This window comes from Grammomys surdaster, unplaced genomic scaffold (genome assembly GCF_004785775.1).
Source record: "Grammomys surdaster isolate TR1022 unplaced genomic scaffold, NIH_TR_1.0 165, whole genome shotgun sequence".
Classification (NCBI taxonomy): domain Eukaryota; kingdom Metazoa; phylum Chordata; class Mammalia; order Rodentia; family Muridae; genus Grammomys; species Grammomys surdaster.
In genome coordinates, this window is record NW_021604613.1 from 9,778,769 (window position 1) to 9,795,458 (window position 16,690).

The following is a 16,690-nucleotide window of genomic DNA, read 5'->3' on the forward strand; positions in this document are numbered from 1 at the left end:
CATACTGCCTTTATATTTTAATATGCCTTGGCTATCTCAATGGCCCGCCACGTGACTAACACACTCCTGTCTGATATTCCTGAGTTAATACTTGCTAAATCTATATTTCATCTCTGCTACTCGAGACCCAATCCCAGGACTGGCTCATGGGGCCACTTTCCCCGATTCTTACATGTCAGTAGGCTCTCCCTCCGGCTCCTTCATGGCGTGGCCCATCCTTTTAGCCTTCCTAATGGTGGAATCCCTCTTCCTGTCTCTGCATTTCTTGCCCTGGAATCCTAAAAGTCCTGCCTTTATCCCTCTGCCCAGGGGTTGACTGCTGACTCTTTTTTAACCAGTCACAAATCAACTGTTGGCAGGGACCTCAGCAGACTTCCAGTATAAACACAAATCAAATCCCCAACAGTCAAGTTGTCCTTAAGTTGGCCTAAACTCCTCCCCTTTGTCATGTTACTCACCTTCTAAAAACAAGAAGTACTGGCCTTCCCCACTACTGGGAGATCTTAACTCATCTAATGGGATCCCTCATTCTTTCTAAGGGGTCAGTTCATTTTTCTGTAGTGTATGAAGAGGATACTGGAGATGTTTCTTGGAAGTATCCTTCCTCCCAAGATAACAGCTTTTCAAACACAATATTGATAAACTATAGGTAGGTGAGTAGAAGATACCTGCCTAAGAAGGGGGTAAGAGGGAGCCTGGTGTCAATAAGACTTCTGCATCTCCTTTATCGTGGAGTGGATCGACATCCCTCAGACTTGGAGATGGGAACTGAAGATGGACAAAGCTGATTTGGGGTTTAATGGATTTATTCCTTTTCCTTCATTTGTAGTTCAGGTTAGGCTTGGGGTGAATGGTACCTACCACCACAAACTTTATTACTACATAGGAATGAAAATCAAGCCAGAAAAATCTCTGAAAATCTCAGAAAAACACAGAGACAGTTACTGAGTAAACACAGTATCAAGCAAGTAAAATGAGTTTCATTGCTTGCTGTACCAGTTGTTAGGATGCCCAGTTCCATCATTGCCTTGTATAAAATTCCTCCAGGGCAGAGTCACCAACGTTCCAAGTGTATGATGATTTAACTAATCTCAAGGCAGACACCAGGAAACCCCCAATTTTAATACAATGAGCCAATCAATACAGGAAAACCTGGAAAACAAGCCTCGGGCACATATATACAGGGCTGTTATTCTAAATCTGTATTCTTCATTTTCCAAGGGTAAAGGATAATTCTAAATTATTTTCATAACTCTACATATTTACTATTTTTAATTTTACTCATGATAGTCCATTTTTAGATTCTTCACATTCATAAGGCACTGGTATCACTAGTTGAAAAATCCGTTTCTAATATCCATTTCTAAAGCCTTCACACTAATGAAAACACAGATAAAAAATACATACAGTTATTGCATCTATAGTATTGCCTTTCTGGTAAAATACTTACATAAATAAAGTACTGCGTACAGTACTGATTAGGGGAACTTACCTGCTCCCGAAGTTCAAGCTTGAACAGAAAATCACACTATCCATATTGAAGCTGTTGAAAGTAAATTATGAAAATCGCAATATAGTTGCTAGAGTAGGAAAATTTCTAAGTACTAGGTTGCACCTTGAAATCTTTGTACTTAGAAATCAAAAGCCCTTGGTTAAATGATAACGGAAATGTTAGAAGGGGAGCAAGCATATTAGCTTTAGAAGTTAGTTCCTGTGATAGGTGAATTGGCTTATCTTTGTTCACCTCTGGATTTCCCATGTTTGGCTAACTAGAATTCTTTTCATTGCACTCTTGAAATTAGTTTTGCCTACAGCATGCTTTATAGAAATTGTGGTAGAGCTTTCTTAACCAGAATCTGCTTGTCTGCCTCCCAGAAATCCCTTAGTCAAGCTTGAGGAGATGGGCCCCCTTCTCCTGAGCTTACAAAGAGTCAATTGAGATCCCACAAAACCTGTTTATCCCATTTCCAGTTGTAATTACAATTACATAATCTAATTAAATATTACACAATCCCAACTTCTGAGTATAACTATAAAGAGTTATTGTTTCCCCCCCAAAATCAGTTGACTGCCTTGGAATGGCTCGGGAGGAAGGTTGCTGAAAAGTCTTATTAAAATAGGTGAGCTAGAACAACTGCCAACAACTTGGGAGTACATTGTAAAAAAATAATAGTAAAAATAAATTTTTCTGTATCTCTTTTTAAAAGTTAATCCTGTTTAAAAAAAAAACTTGAGGGGTTGGAGAGGTAGTTCAGTCATTAGAAACACATAATTTCTCTTCCAGAGGACCAAAACTCAGTTCCCAGCACCCACATTGGTTGGCTCACAACCTCTTGCCACTGCAGGGAATCTTTCTCATTTATAATCCATAGGCACAACAAACACAGGGGGCCTACATCCACACACATATAAACAATAATGATAATAATAAGTAAACACGAATGTATCATCGTTCTATAAAGGTTCAGTGCAGCAAGTTTAATTAGCGAGTCCATACTTAAAATCTTTAAATAAAGTACTAAATATAGTTTAAATAAAATATTTAAAGTGCCAATATACCAATTCCTGCTTTGACTGAACTTTTGTTTAAGTGACTAGTCACTGATCTTGTGAATATTAGATAATGGGGGGGAGGGAGAGGGCAAGGGAGAAGGGAAGAGAGCAGAGAGAGACAGGAGGGGGGAGAAGGGAAGGGAAGGGAAGAGAGAAGAGAGAGATAGGAAGGGGAGAAGGGAAGGGAAGGGAGCAGAGAGACAGGAGGGGAGAGAGGGGGATGTGAAGGGATGCATTATCAAGGGAGGCAAAGGTGTGGATACTTTGCGCTGTTTCCAGTCACTTCCTGCAGATCTTCATGTCTCATCAGGTCAGCCTCAGCTTCCTTCGGAAACTTTGCCATCCTCCACCTTCCCTGCTTCACTACAAATCCGTGGGCTTTATTTTATTTTATTTTATTTTATTTTATTTTATTTTATTGTGACAAAAGGTGTCACAAAAGGAGGGAATTTTATTTATTACTAGTATTTTTTTTTAGTGTTGTTTTGTAGCAGGAGATTTTGAGAGAATGTGCACTAACTAATGCTTGACTTCTATCTGGAGCCTCTCCGGCTTGGTTCCATGATGAGCTACCATTTAAGGTTCAAGGTTAGGGTTGAGTTGTTATCTAACCTTTTCACTCCTGTGCTGTCTAAACAAAACAGTTATTCTTCTGTGTAGCATGATGTTTTCCTCTTGAAATGCATAATATAACCATTATTTCTAAGTTTTAATTAAAACGGTTTGTACAGAAGATGCACAGTATAAGGAAATGGTGAAACAAAGAAATGCTCTGTTACATACCAAATGGGACAAACAGCAAAAAAATATTGCCAGGGTTCTTATAGTAAAGGGGGAATAGGAACCGTTAGAGAAATTGGGAGTTCTCTCGATTTTTTTTTATAAATAACAGGAACAGAACTGTACATAATTAACTTGAGTATGAAAATAATATTTCCACCCAGTACAGTACTGTGCTTTGAAGTAATAAGGGCTCCTGTGTTATGGTAATAATTGAATGATGCTTTCTTGGGAGGGTAAGCATGTTGAGACGCAGTGATTCACAAGAGGGATGTGGTATACGACCACAGTCTCACTCATTCCTAAGAAGAGGAATTGCTTTGAGTGTTGTAGGATCTGCAAGTGATTGTTCTGGAGTCAACAAAGAAAGCTAGTTCAATGTTAGTGATCTAGATCATTAGAGTTTAGGCTGATCCTAAGCCAAGCTGTCACTGTAAGTCAAAGCAGCAGCTATCCTTCATACTGGCAGATACTTCAGGAGCCTTTTAATGCTATATTCATAGTTTACATAGGTCAAGGCATTTCTCATTGATTGACTGGGTCAGAATCCTGTAAAGAATGAGACACGTAGCAGATAAGATAAATCATATAAAAATGCAGTTGTGAAATGGAGAGCATATGCTATTTACAGGACTGACAGAAAGACTCCTCCTCACCCATGAAAGACAGATACTGAGACTGGAGTTAGGGAGAGGGAATGAGAGATGAGAAATCAATTTTGTGTCCCAAACAGAGCAGAAAACTGTGCACTGTTTCAAATATGGCTTAATATCCAGATTGGAGGCTGAGGTAGCTGCAGCTTCCATTCTTTTGGGTGTAGCTCATTTGCTTACATTTACTTTACACTAAAAACCAGAGAGCACATGTAGGGAGGATGAGCCAAGGAAAGCAAGCATGAAAACAGACAAAGAGAGCACCCTCTCAGATGGACACTGGCTCAGCTGAAAAACTGACTCTTAGGGTTCCTGATTTGAACAATTGGCATCAAAGTCTTACTTGGTCATCATTTCTCGAAAGCTGTCATTTGTCACTTTTACTTACTGAATGACAATGTCTTACTTTCAGGATTTTCCCAGGAATTGTCATTGAGTCTTTTTAAAAAATGTAGTAACAGAGTAATGCCAGAGAGTAGTCTACTAGCTAGCAGTGGTTCACTTCCCGGGGGCATGGGAGGGATAATTAACCAGGCCTCTGAGCTTTCTTTCAAAGTTTTTCTTTCTTCCACTTCATGAAAGATTATCCTCACTCATCTCCATAAAGGAAGGATCAAGTACTGCAAAGCTAACAATTCTGAGGTCCTGTGTGCTAAGCTTCTGGCGGTTTTCTAGTTGTGGCAAACATGTTACCATGCCTTGTATATTATCTGAGAGATGCCCGAGATGCCTGGGTTGAAGTAAGCCTTCATTTGATTATTTCCTCAAGCTTGACCTAGAAATCTGATAGACGGAACAACTGTATCCAGAAACATGGACCACACAGCTGTGGGAATGTGTTGTCTGTCCTGAATAGATAGGGCAAGGAAAGTTATTATGAGGAAATCACAGCGCTTTTAAACCCAGATCTATGGGAGGCAGGAGCTTGACCCTCTTGCATTAATTGATCTCATTTGATATCTTCCTAGTCACTTTCTAAAGCTGCTCTCTGGCTGATAGGGGTGTTAGACTGAGGCCTCTTAACCTCTGAGCTGATCAGTGGCCCTCTGAATTAAATCACTTGCTAAACTTTCAGGGAATCCATTAGGAGACTAATGCTCAGATACAAAGGTTTGAAAATGGCTTCTTTGTTTGCTCTGAATTTTACATTGTTGGTTTTATTAGCTTTCTCAAAGGAAATGGATTATTTTTGCTACCCTTGCTACTGATGTACAAAAGTAATCATTGTCATTTTCTTGTCTAACAGAGTATATTTTGACAAAATAAGTAGATAATGTACTGTTTACAAAGTTATTTTCTAACACTTAGCATTTCATAAATTGTTCTTTCTAAGCAATTATTGGGCATTGAAGTTAGTAAGTTCCTAAGCATGTATCATATTTTCAATACTTACAAGGAACTGAGGCGTACAAAGGGAATCTGATGCATTCTTGTGTCTCACATAGAGTATAGTACCTGGAGAGAAATGAAGCCAAGTCAGAGTAAACAACAACGAAGAGGTAAGTGCTCTCTGTGGCCATGACTTACTGTAGGAACCATCTGTAGGGACACTGAACAGGGACGGACGAATGGGTGAAAACAGTTCAGTGATGGACTGGAATGTCATTAAGTGGTTGGGTTAGAGGAAGTATTGAGAGGAAGTATTGAGAAGATGTTTTCTAAATAAGGTGAGTAAAGGTGGAAAGGTAGAACTGGGCAAGGCATGGTTTGAAACAGGGCAACAAGAGTCCAGATGACAAAATAGGGTGAATAGGATATGTGGGATGAAAACTTGGGTGGACACGCCTCTTCCTTGATGAGTAACCTGTTTCATTCCTCTCTCCAAGTGATTGATTGTGTTTGGTCTAACCTTCTCAAGATAACTCAATCTCCTGTTTCCCTAGCATCCTCAGTTTTGGAGCATTTATATGTGCTCTTTCTGACCTATCTGAAGACTACTGATAGCAGTTATAAAAATGCCATTGTTCTCTTAATAAAGTGATGAATCCTGCCTTTAACCTCCTCCATTCCAGAGTCTGGAACTACAGAGCAACCCTTCAGCCATGAGTAAAGGGTTGAGAGGCATTGTTTCTGGTACCCCTGACCTACTAAACACACCAAGAGCGAACTACTTCTGGGTTTCCTATTATGTAAGGAAAAAAGAAACTTTGTTAAACTAAGTTAGAATTAAGATGGTGGATGGGAGATTGAAGACACAGCGTTAGGAAGAAGCGGGTGAGGATAGGGGACATGGAGCATGGTAGGAGCTGCATGTGATGGGAGTACACTGCAGACATGTGTAAATGTCTCATGTGAAGCTGATACATGCTAATGTTAATATGAAAGGTCAAATTTTCCCTTTTGACATTTTCACAGATTAGCACACTACTGTGCACATATGAAATTCCCAAGGAGTAAGTATTTCTATAAAAAGATTTTCACCCTTAAATTCCATTATATATCTATACCTATATGTATATGTATTATATATATAGTTATATATATAATTATATATAAATTATATATAATATAATTACAATATAATATATTTATAATTATAATATAATTAATATAATTTATTTATAATTTGTTAATTTATTTATAATATAATTATAATATAATATAATTATATAAATATAATTATATATATAACATATATTATATATATAAAATGTGTGTGTGATTTTATGCAGAAATGAAAGATCTTTAGACTATATCTGTCCACATTTCTCCACATCTGCCCACCACCACTGCTTCTTCTACTCCCATTCCTCTTCTTCTTTCCCACAGAACACAGTTAATATTGCCCATTTACTCTTCTCTGTAGTGATCTCCACTAGAGAGTGGGCAGTCTATCGTGGAGCAGATCACTGCAGAAAACCAATCTTCCCTCCCTCCACAGGTATCACTTGTCTAAAGCTCCTCAGCTCTTCGTGCATGAGTGCTGGTCGGCTTGGTCTTAATGCAGACAGCCACAGCTCCTATGAGTTAATGAGTACAACGACCCCATAATGTCCATAAGACACTGCTTTGAAGCAGTACTCCCCAGCTTCTGGATCTTATGATCTTCCCAGTTCTCTTCTTTGAAGTTCTCTGAGCTTTGAGTGAGGATGAGGAGTGATAGAGATAACTCAGTTAAAGCTAGGCTTTCCACAGTCACTTGTGGGGTAAGTACACACCTTTAATCTCACCACTCAGGAGGCAGAGGCAGGTGGATCTCTGAGTTCAAGGCCAGCCTGGTCTACAAATTGAGCTCCAAGACAGCCAGGGCTACACAGAAAAACACTTTCTTCAGAAATAAAACAAACAAGAAATCTTTTACCATCTGTCTGTCTTTTAATTGTCATATGTTAAATAAAGAAATCTTGATGAGAGATGAGAGATGCACCCATCTATAGAATAATATAAAAATAAACATTTAGAAGACAGTTTGATACTGTGTTCCTTTAGCAAAATAATAGTAATAGGTTCTCCCCTATGTCTCTCCCCTACCATGGGTTCTTGGTCAGGCTTACAGTATCAGGCATGTGTTCCCTCTTGTGTAGCAGGTCTATGTCTAATTAAAAAGTTGTTGGTTACCCCCAGAATATTCATGACACTATTGTATCAATGCACATTCCTTGCTAAACAAGTCATAATTGAAGTCTGCAGAGCTCACAGTTGGGTTGTTCACACTGTTGACGTGATGTCCCCACTTCCCCCAAAGCCTGCAGAACACCTTCTGATATGATGAAAGCCAACAAAGAAAGCTTCAAATCAGTACCATCTTCATTTTTCTATCCACTGTGATCAAATGTGTGCTGTATGTATGCTTCATCAGTGTGGTCTTACCACCAAGTTCTGATGGACCAAGAGCTGTGGCAATAGCCTGTATTGTTTTGGGAATCTCTCAGATACCCTCCTGACAAAAAACTTGAAGGGGCATCCTATACCTAGCACTGAGTTTTTTGTTGAATAACCTGTGCCCTCTGGGAAACATTGCCTCTCTGTGTAGAGTAATTCAAATTAAACATTTAAATTAAACTGACACAGATTCAGGCACACATAATTTTGCACACGTAATTTTTAAGAAGCTTAAATAGATGTCCATATGGCTCTTTTGAATGTCCTTAGTGTTGCTTCCCTTCTTCTGTGTCTCCTCTGCTATCCTTCCTTTCCCCTTGTTTCCCCTACTTCCCATCTCCATCTTCAGCTTTGTTGGATCACAGACAAGTTGTTTATATATCGCCCCTGGTTGCTTTGGTGCTACTGATCAGTGTTATGTAACTGTGAGGAGGGTATACCAACTTAAAAGCCGAACACTCTAACTATCTAGTTCTTTACCGGAACACTTCTGTGAATAAACATTTCTTTCCTAGTATTGTTGAAACCTGATAGCACAAAATTGCTTACCTGTCTGAAATCATTTCATTCTAAAATCATATTACCAACATACTAAAGGAGGTAGAAAAGTAAGCTTGGGAGAATCCGTTAGTGAAGTACTTAGCAAGAGGACCTGAGTTTGATTCCCAGACCCCTTGTAAAGTAGCAAGGTGAGATGTCTGTGACTGTTATGTGAGTGTTGAGGAGAAAGAGACAGGTGGATTCTTGGGGCTCACTGGCTAGCCTGCCCAGTCTACTCGGAAAGTTCCAGGCCAAGGAGAAACTGTGTCTCAAGACACAAGGTTAATGGCACCTAAAAATCACATGTGATGCTGTTCTCTCTCTCTCTCTCTCTCTCTCTCTCTCTCTCTCTCTCTCTCTCTCACACACACACACACACACACACAAACACACACACACACTCACATACTCACCCAACACATGTAGTGATATATAACAAACATGTATATACACGTGTACCTACACTGATGTATACACATGAACATGCACATACACATGTACTTGCACATATATACATGCACTGACACATACACATGAAAATGCACATACATGTTTACCTGCGTAATACACATGAATGAATCCACACTCACGCACACACACACACACACACACACCCAACAGAAAAGTAATAGGTATGTTTTTGTCTCAGATAATGTTCCAGGCAAGACACATACAAATAAATAATATAGACATATAAAAATAATACCCCTTTGTAATCTAGGACTATATTATACAGCAGTGGAAAATAACCTTTCTTACATTCTGTATTGAGGGCATAGAAGATTTGAAAGCAATTTTCATTAGATTAGAGCCAGAGCCCTTAACGTTATAATGTTAACATACTAATAACTAGGCTCTGTTTGGGCATTTTGACTTGGAAATATGAGTGTCAACTTTTTGCCATTTAGTTAGATTATGCTTATAGGTAAACCAGGGCTTTCAAAGAATCTGAAGCTTTTCTAGAAATTGTAGGATCAGAAAAGATGCTGTACTTTGCTTTCTAAAATATGGACTAAGAAAGAGACATTATCTTAGGATAACTCAGTGACCAGCATATCTGTATATGAACACATTTTAATAGGTCCTATGTGGAAAGGCTTGGGATGAGAACACAGTAAGACCACACTTTCAAGGATTAAGGAGAGCTGGGACAAATACCACAGCAGACAGCTGAGCATGAGTTCAGGAAAGGGCAAACTTAGGGGAGGGGGCACTAGAAGTCAGTAAACTTGTTAGTGTCATCATCCAGACTCACGTAGCCACATGAGGCACTTTGCTTCATTACATTGTTGATGTTACATCTTGATGCTAAATCTGATCCTGACGGTAATCAGTGGAGTGCCTCTGTTCCTAATTACCATGGTCAGCAGAAAGCAAGGAGATTAAACTATGGATACTGGACGGTTAGTCTCATGGAACAACTCCTTCACAAACAACAGAAGGTTAAGAACCTTCTCTAGGACTCCGTTTTGTCACACTGCATCATCTATAGAATACCATAGACTTGAAGGAAAGAGAGGTTAAGGTAGTTGTTGGTTTGGACAAACTGGGGAAAGATTCATAGAGAACATTGGATTTGATGTCAGTTTTTAGGAAAGTATTAAATCAGCTTCATGGAGATATACAACACTGGAGGCTTGCTTCAGCTACTTTTCTATTGCTGTGATAAAACACCAATAAGAAGCAACTTGGGAGGAAAGGGTTTATTTTATTTCAGCTTACAGATCTACATAGAAGTCCATCACTGGAGGAAGTCAGGGCAGGAGGTCAAGGCAGAAACCTGGTGGCAAACTGAGAGCTATAGATGAGTGAGTGCTGCTTACTGTCTTGTTCCTCATGGTTTGCTCCGCCTGCTTTTTGATACCAACCATGACCCAGGGGTGGCCCCACCAGTGGTGAGCTGGGCCCATCCGCATCAATCATCAATAAATAAAATGCACTGCAGATTTGCCTATAGGCAAATTATAAAGAGGCATATTCTCAGTTGAAGTTCCTTCTTCCTAAATGACTACCTTGTATTAACTTGATGTAAAAACTCATCAACATAGGCTTTTATTAAATGTCCTGTGGTGCTGTCATAGTGTGAGAGTGTGGATTTAATAATTTATGGAAAAATATTTGTTGTTATAGATCTAGAGGGTGGGAAATCCAAGATCAAGGTGCCAGGAGGCTTGGTGCCTGATTTGGGTCTGAGCCTCAGAAGTTGATTTCTGTTTTCACATGGCCAGGGGAATGCATACATTCTTTCAGACCTCATAACCACTCCACAGCTCCCAGATACCCATTTTTCAAGGTCAGTGCCCGAAAATTCAGAGTCCACATGGGACTTTTAAGGTGACAGAAACATCTGGATCACAGTGTTTAGAACGGTTTGTGCAGAAGAGTCTGGTGAAGTGAGTGGTTTATGCTTTATGTGTGTATCAGTTGAGTGGCTAAGGTGTTGCTGTGGAGGGAGGCAGCAGGATGTTGAAACGTATGGCAGTAAGGCAAAAGCACCACACAGAATGTAAATAGGAAATGAAATTGCCTTCGATTGTATTGCGCACAGAGCTGTGTCTGGATCTCCCCCTGAGAGTGGCCACAGAAGGAAAGAGAAAAGAAATAATCCCCCTTCCCTCACGTCCTTAAATGGACTTCTGTGAGTGCTGCTTTTTCATGATAGTAAATGGCTGAGAGAATACATTCAATGCAGTTTCATCACAGTCTCCTGAGTGGGGTGGGGTGCTCTGTACCCCAGGGGTGATAATGGAGCTGGCAGAATCTGCAAAAGCAGCAGGTGCTGAGAGAGAGGCCCAGTAGTCTCCAGCTCATTAGGACTTCCTCAAATAATAGCATTTTCATAGCTTTTGAGTGAAACTTGGCACCTCCAGCTTACTACCGTGTGGTAGGCACACTGTCCTTCACTTCCATAGTGTTAATAGATGATACCTCCCACCCAACAATAAAACCAGTGGGACTGTGCCAGTAATGATGGACTGGGAAGCAGAAAGATGGCAGAGGCTGCCAAGGTAGCCTGTCTTGTTCCAAGTAAAAGACTGGGAAATATGGAGCGTGGATAGGTCCATCTATCACCCTGTGTTGCTGTATTTTGGATGTTTGCAGTTTTAGTGAACACTGCGAAGAGTGTGGGGCTCTGCAGACTGGTTCAGAGGCAAGGCCTTGGGACCTGTGCTCATCTGATGCATGGAGAGTTTTAACTCACTGCCTGGTGGAACATAAAATGATGTTCAGGATGTGTGTTTGCTAAGGTTTGTCTCCTCCCACTTCTTTTTAATACTTAACGAAGAGAAATGTAGGTGAGATTAGGAAAAAAAAGACTTGGGGAAAATCAACATTATAAGAAAATCACTCTTCAGTATAATATGGTAAGATGATTATAATAACATGATTAATATACATTTGAGGATGTTTGTGGCTGTCCCAGGAAGGGAGTTGATGGGAAAGAGTAGGTGGAAAAAAAAGAAAGAATGAAATTTGATGTAGTCAAGGTATCTTTTGGAGCTCACTGAGAATGATCAAAACGAGGCAATAGAAAGAGATTTCTCAACATGTACCAAACTGTTTAACCCAGAGAATGATCTCTGGATTTGTATTTCATTTTAGGGTGACTACAGTAGATAACATTGTGCCAGCTATTTCCAGACAGGAGAGAGGATTTTGAGTGTTGCTGCCACAAAGAAGTGGTCTGGGCGTGAGAGGACAGCCATGCTACATGCTGTAATTCGATTGTTACATAGTATATACATGATTTGAAATATACACTGTGTCACATAAATATGTACAATTATCATATGTCAACTAAGAACAAAATAAAAGATAAAAACGATGTAACAGTTACAGTTCAGAGCTGGACCTATAATGTTGTGTGCCGTGTATAATAGGAGGGACTTTAAAATGTGCCTCATAGCCTTCCTTTAGGACAGTCTTTAAGATGTACATACAGTTTATATAGTTGATTAGTTTCATTGATGATAATATTCAAATTAAATTTTTTTCTAGCTTTTTTTTCCTAATCATTTCTTTTTTCCTTGTCTGTTTTTGCTAATTCTTCCTTCTAAGTCTAGCTTCATTGAATCCGATGTGAGAACACCTGGCGAGGATCTCTTCAGAGGCTTTTATGATCCTGGATTAAGCAGTTTGTCACTTGGTTGACACCTTGTGAGCAGTTTCTGATGTTTAGAAATTGGATTTCTACAAAAAGCCACATTTGAAAATGTTATGCAGTGTAATTATTCGAAGGAAAACATTTTAGTACAATACAGCCACAGTGTATAAAACTGAAATTAAGCTGAGTCAATTCTGTCTCTTTCAAGTTCAAATTGCTAGATTTTTCCTGGCTTGACTAGAAAATGAAATCAAATTAAAGGGCTGGAGATGACAGGGTTACAAAGAGAACAAAAGCCATCAGGGAGGGGACTGAAGGCAGCGAAGAACGTGAACAAAGGGGAGCTCCCATTTCATTGAAAACAATGAACCAGGTCATAACAGGACTGCAAACATGCAGCACATTTTTAAAATAAATTTTTATATTTCTATAATTTTATATTAATAGAAAATTCATAGAGATAGTATATTTTCTTAAAAACCTTTGACAGCTTCCTCTCATAGAGACAGCATAGATTTTTATAGGCCTGAAATTACTATAAATGTGAATCTCTCATTTATATATGTCACCATTTTAAAATTTTAATTTATTTTTTCAAATATCACCATATATTTTGATCATGTTTCCCCTCCCCCCAAGTCTCCCAGATTATTATCCCTATTCACACAGCTTTATGCCCCCCCTCAAATGAAACACAAAAAACCCCACTGAAATGAAAATCAAAGCAAAACAACAATAAGACAAAAAATGACAAAACAAAACAAAATGCCAAAAAAAAACCTAACAGAACTCAAGGAGTTCCTTTTATGTTGGCCAACTCTTCTTGGGCATTGCACCTGCCCCAGAGTGTGGTTGATATACCCAGTGACATGCCATTGAAAAAGACTGATTTTCCATTGGCTGTGAACATCAATTACAGTTACCTTTTTGGTTGGGCTACCCCTTGTCTGCTTCCTCCTTTCAGTGCTGGAACCCTTCTAGCTTGAACCTGTGTAGTGAGTCCATGTGCATTAGTCCTGGTGTGTCTGGAAGACAGTTTCCTCAGTCATCCATCACCCTTGTCTCTTACAGTGTTTCTGCTTCTCTTCTGCATAGATCACTGAGCCTTGCTTGGGGATAGTGGTTGATGAACACACCCCATTTAGGACCGAATGTTCCAAAGCCTCCCTCCTCTGCACACTCTCTTTGTGTTAATTCCCATCTAGTACAAGAAGAATCTTCTCCGATGAGGGTTGGATGTGGCACTGATCTGAGTCCTAGCCTAGAGTGATCACTGGGGATCCCTGATAGAAATGTTTCCATTGGTTGTTAGATGACACAGGGGAATGGAGATAGGTGGCTGGAAAGAGGCAGGGTGGGGTCTCTGGATCAACCTCTCTTCTTATGTTATTAAACTGAAATAAGAAACAATGAATATTCTACCTGCCATTGGATAGTTTACATTTTAAGAAGGCAGGGTACCTTCTGAAGCACCTAGTTCTCATAAGACAAGGATTGTGCAAGAAAGAGGAAGGATCACATTTTCCAGCCTAAGAAAAACCCCTTCCTACCTTCTGTCTACAAGAAAGAAGCATGTAAAAGCCTGTTTTGTGGCCCTACTTTTCACAGTCCCCTCCCTCCACAGGTAGCCAATGGTCTCACCCTCTTTCTCCCTTACTGTTCAAATCCACTCTGGGGAGCTCCCAGCTGCAGTCATATGAAGAGAAAAGCAAGACTCAAACTCAAAAAACAGTCGCTTGCAGAAAACTGTCCCTCTCTGTTGATATCTCAACAGGTCTTTACAATTGAGGCCCGAGCTTTCTGAGTTAGGACTCTTACAGGGGTTCTTTTTCCTGGAACTTCCATTGGCACATTGTTTTATCTTCATATCAAAAGTGCACATTAACTTATTTTAGAGCATAATGTAAAATATGTGTACCTAAACCTAAGGCTTGATTTAAAATGAGACTCTGTAGTCGTCTCTGGTACCGTATCTGCCCCATGGTGTGAGCTCATGATACCTGCCTTACTATGGCTATTTAAGTGCAAAAACATGGAAAACTACAGTCCTTCCTATATGCATGGCTACAAGCTTTCAAGTGAAATGTTGAAATAAATTAGCATAACTTCTCTCTATGGAGCTCCACTATCCTTTTAAATGTGTATAAAAGAATTGTAGACATACTCAGTGCCTGGCTAAATCTCCTGTATCGAATATGTACATTTCAGCATTTGGTAAATGGGTTAAATTATGAATAACAGTATGGGGCTTTATTTTGAATATTGAAGTCTTCCCTACACCTCTATAGCCTGCCTATGGAGTGTCCAGCTACTCAGATAAGTCAGTCTATACTGATCACTCCCCTGTGTTCTAGGCCTTGTCCCAGGAGAGGAAAGGGGGTTAATTAAACATTAGGGGCCTTTGAACAAAGTGAAGGGGTTCCCCTTTTACTTAGTTCCCAAGCTCAGCAGAAGTCTGGAGCCTGGGGTCAAAGGACTAGCCTCCGTGTATGATTTAGAAGTGATCAAATATTCTGTCTCATGATGGTATCAGTGGTTTAGATGAAGAATGATTAGCAAGAGAAGGAAGTAGAGATTTGGAAGAAAATGGCTTAGATTATGAGAGATCAAAGTTCAAACCCCACTGTCCTATTTTTCTTCAAGTCTGGTCTTTTACTGCCTTCTTGAGTCTCGATTTTTAAGTACATAATATGGGAGATACCAGTTTTATTATGTGTAAACTACATCTAAGAGTCTTTAGCATGTGAATTGGTCATTGGGCAGTTTTTGTGGTCAGTTTTTGAGGCAGTATCTTGCTGTGTAGCCCAGGCTGTCCTTGAACTTGCCATTAGCTTTCTATCTCAGCCTCCCAATTGCTGAGACTATCTGCCACTATTGAATGCTTTGCTGTGAGATTTCCTCTTCTCTGCTTCTCTGTGTTTACATGGCTGAGGGTCTGGTCCCTGCAGGCTGATTTCAAGGCTTTGCTTTTTAGCTGAATTTGGCTTACAGTGAGCACCAGTAAGGAATGACATGATACAGCAGCGAGTTTGCTTTAGGGTTCCAGTTTGCCTAGAACAGGTCCACTATACCTGAGCATGGAGGCAAATAATACTCCCTTCATCCAGCCCATGAATTGTTGGGTGCTCAGTGCTCTTTCTTTCATATCCACTCACTTGTATAAGATTCCATCTTTTAATCATGTTTCTTTCCCTGGGTCTATTTTGATGCATTATATTTTAGTTTCATATTGTGATGTCAGGAGAGCTTCAATTAAATTGTAACAGGGTTAGAACGGAAGGAGATGCTCAAATGTGGAGAGGGAAGAGTCCTGACTGAGTCCATAGATGGAATAAAGCTGAGAAATTAGGCAGCTCTTATGGTGATGGCGGTGATGATGATGGTGACTTCTGTTGTAGGTGACAGGCTATGGGGAGGGAGGCTGTGTTGCAATAAGGGCAAGGGTTTGCTGTAAGCACATCAAGAGAAGGTTGTGTTCAGTTTCCATCTCTGCATCCATTGTCTTATCCAGTGTGCTGTTGTAGAAGCTTTCTGGAGCTGCTGTTCTCTCTTGGGAAGGGTTAAGAGAATGTTCAGAGGGAAGAGGGCAGAGAGGGAAGGGAAGGAAGGGGGAGGGAGTGAGTGAGTGAGTGAGTGAGAGAGACAGACAGAGACAGACAGACATACACAGACAGAGAATGGCCAGAAGGAAAGGCCATGTGGCAGCTTGAAGGGCTGGGACGCGTCTCCAGTGTCCTGGCCTGCAGGCGTGTCCCTAGCCTTTTCAGGGAAAAGGAGAGCTGCTGAGATGAAGACGAGAGCGGCTGTTCCTCTAGCCTGTGCAGCATTTGTGAGAGAAGCACCGTGGGAGGAGAGATGATTGACTCCCACATGGCCTGAAGAAATCCAGACACTTTGGGGACCAGCTTTTAGGTCCAAACTTAGGGGGGAAACCCAGCAGAAATTAAAATGAGACGTGGGTGGAGATAGGCTGAGGATGGCCAGCTGAGGGCCATGGCCTGGAGTCCACTTCCGTGGTGGACTGAGGGGGAGGAATGATTCTGTCTTTGGGAATAACGTCTAGATATATTAAGACTTGACCTCAGATGAAAAATAAAGACACTTTGGCAACTCACAGAGAGCTGCTGTGTGGCATTCTTGATGTAAAATGTATGTTGGGAAGGCGAGGATGAGGCTAATAAATGAAGACAAACAGGAAGCTCTTCCTTAACTCTCTTCCCAGATACTTTCCAGTCAC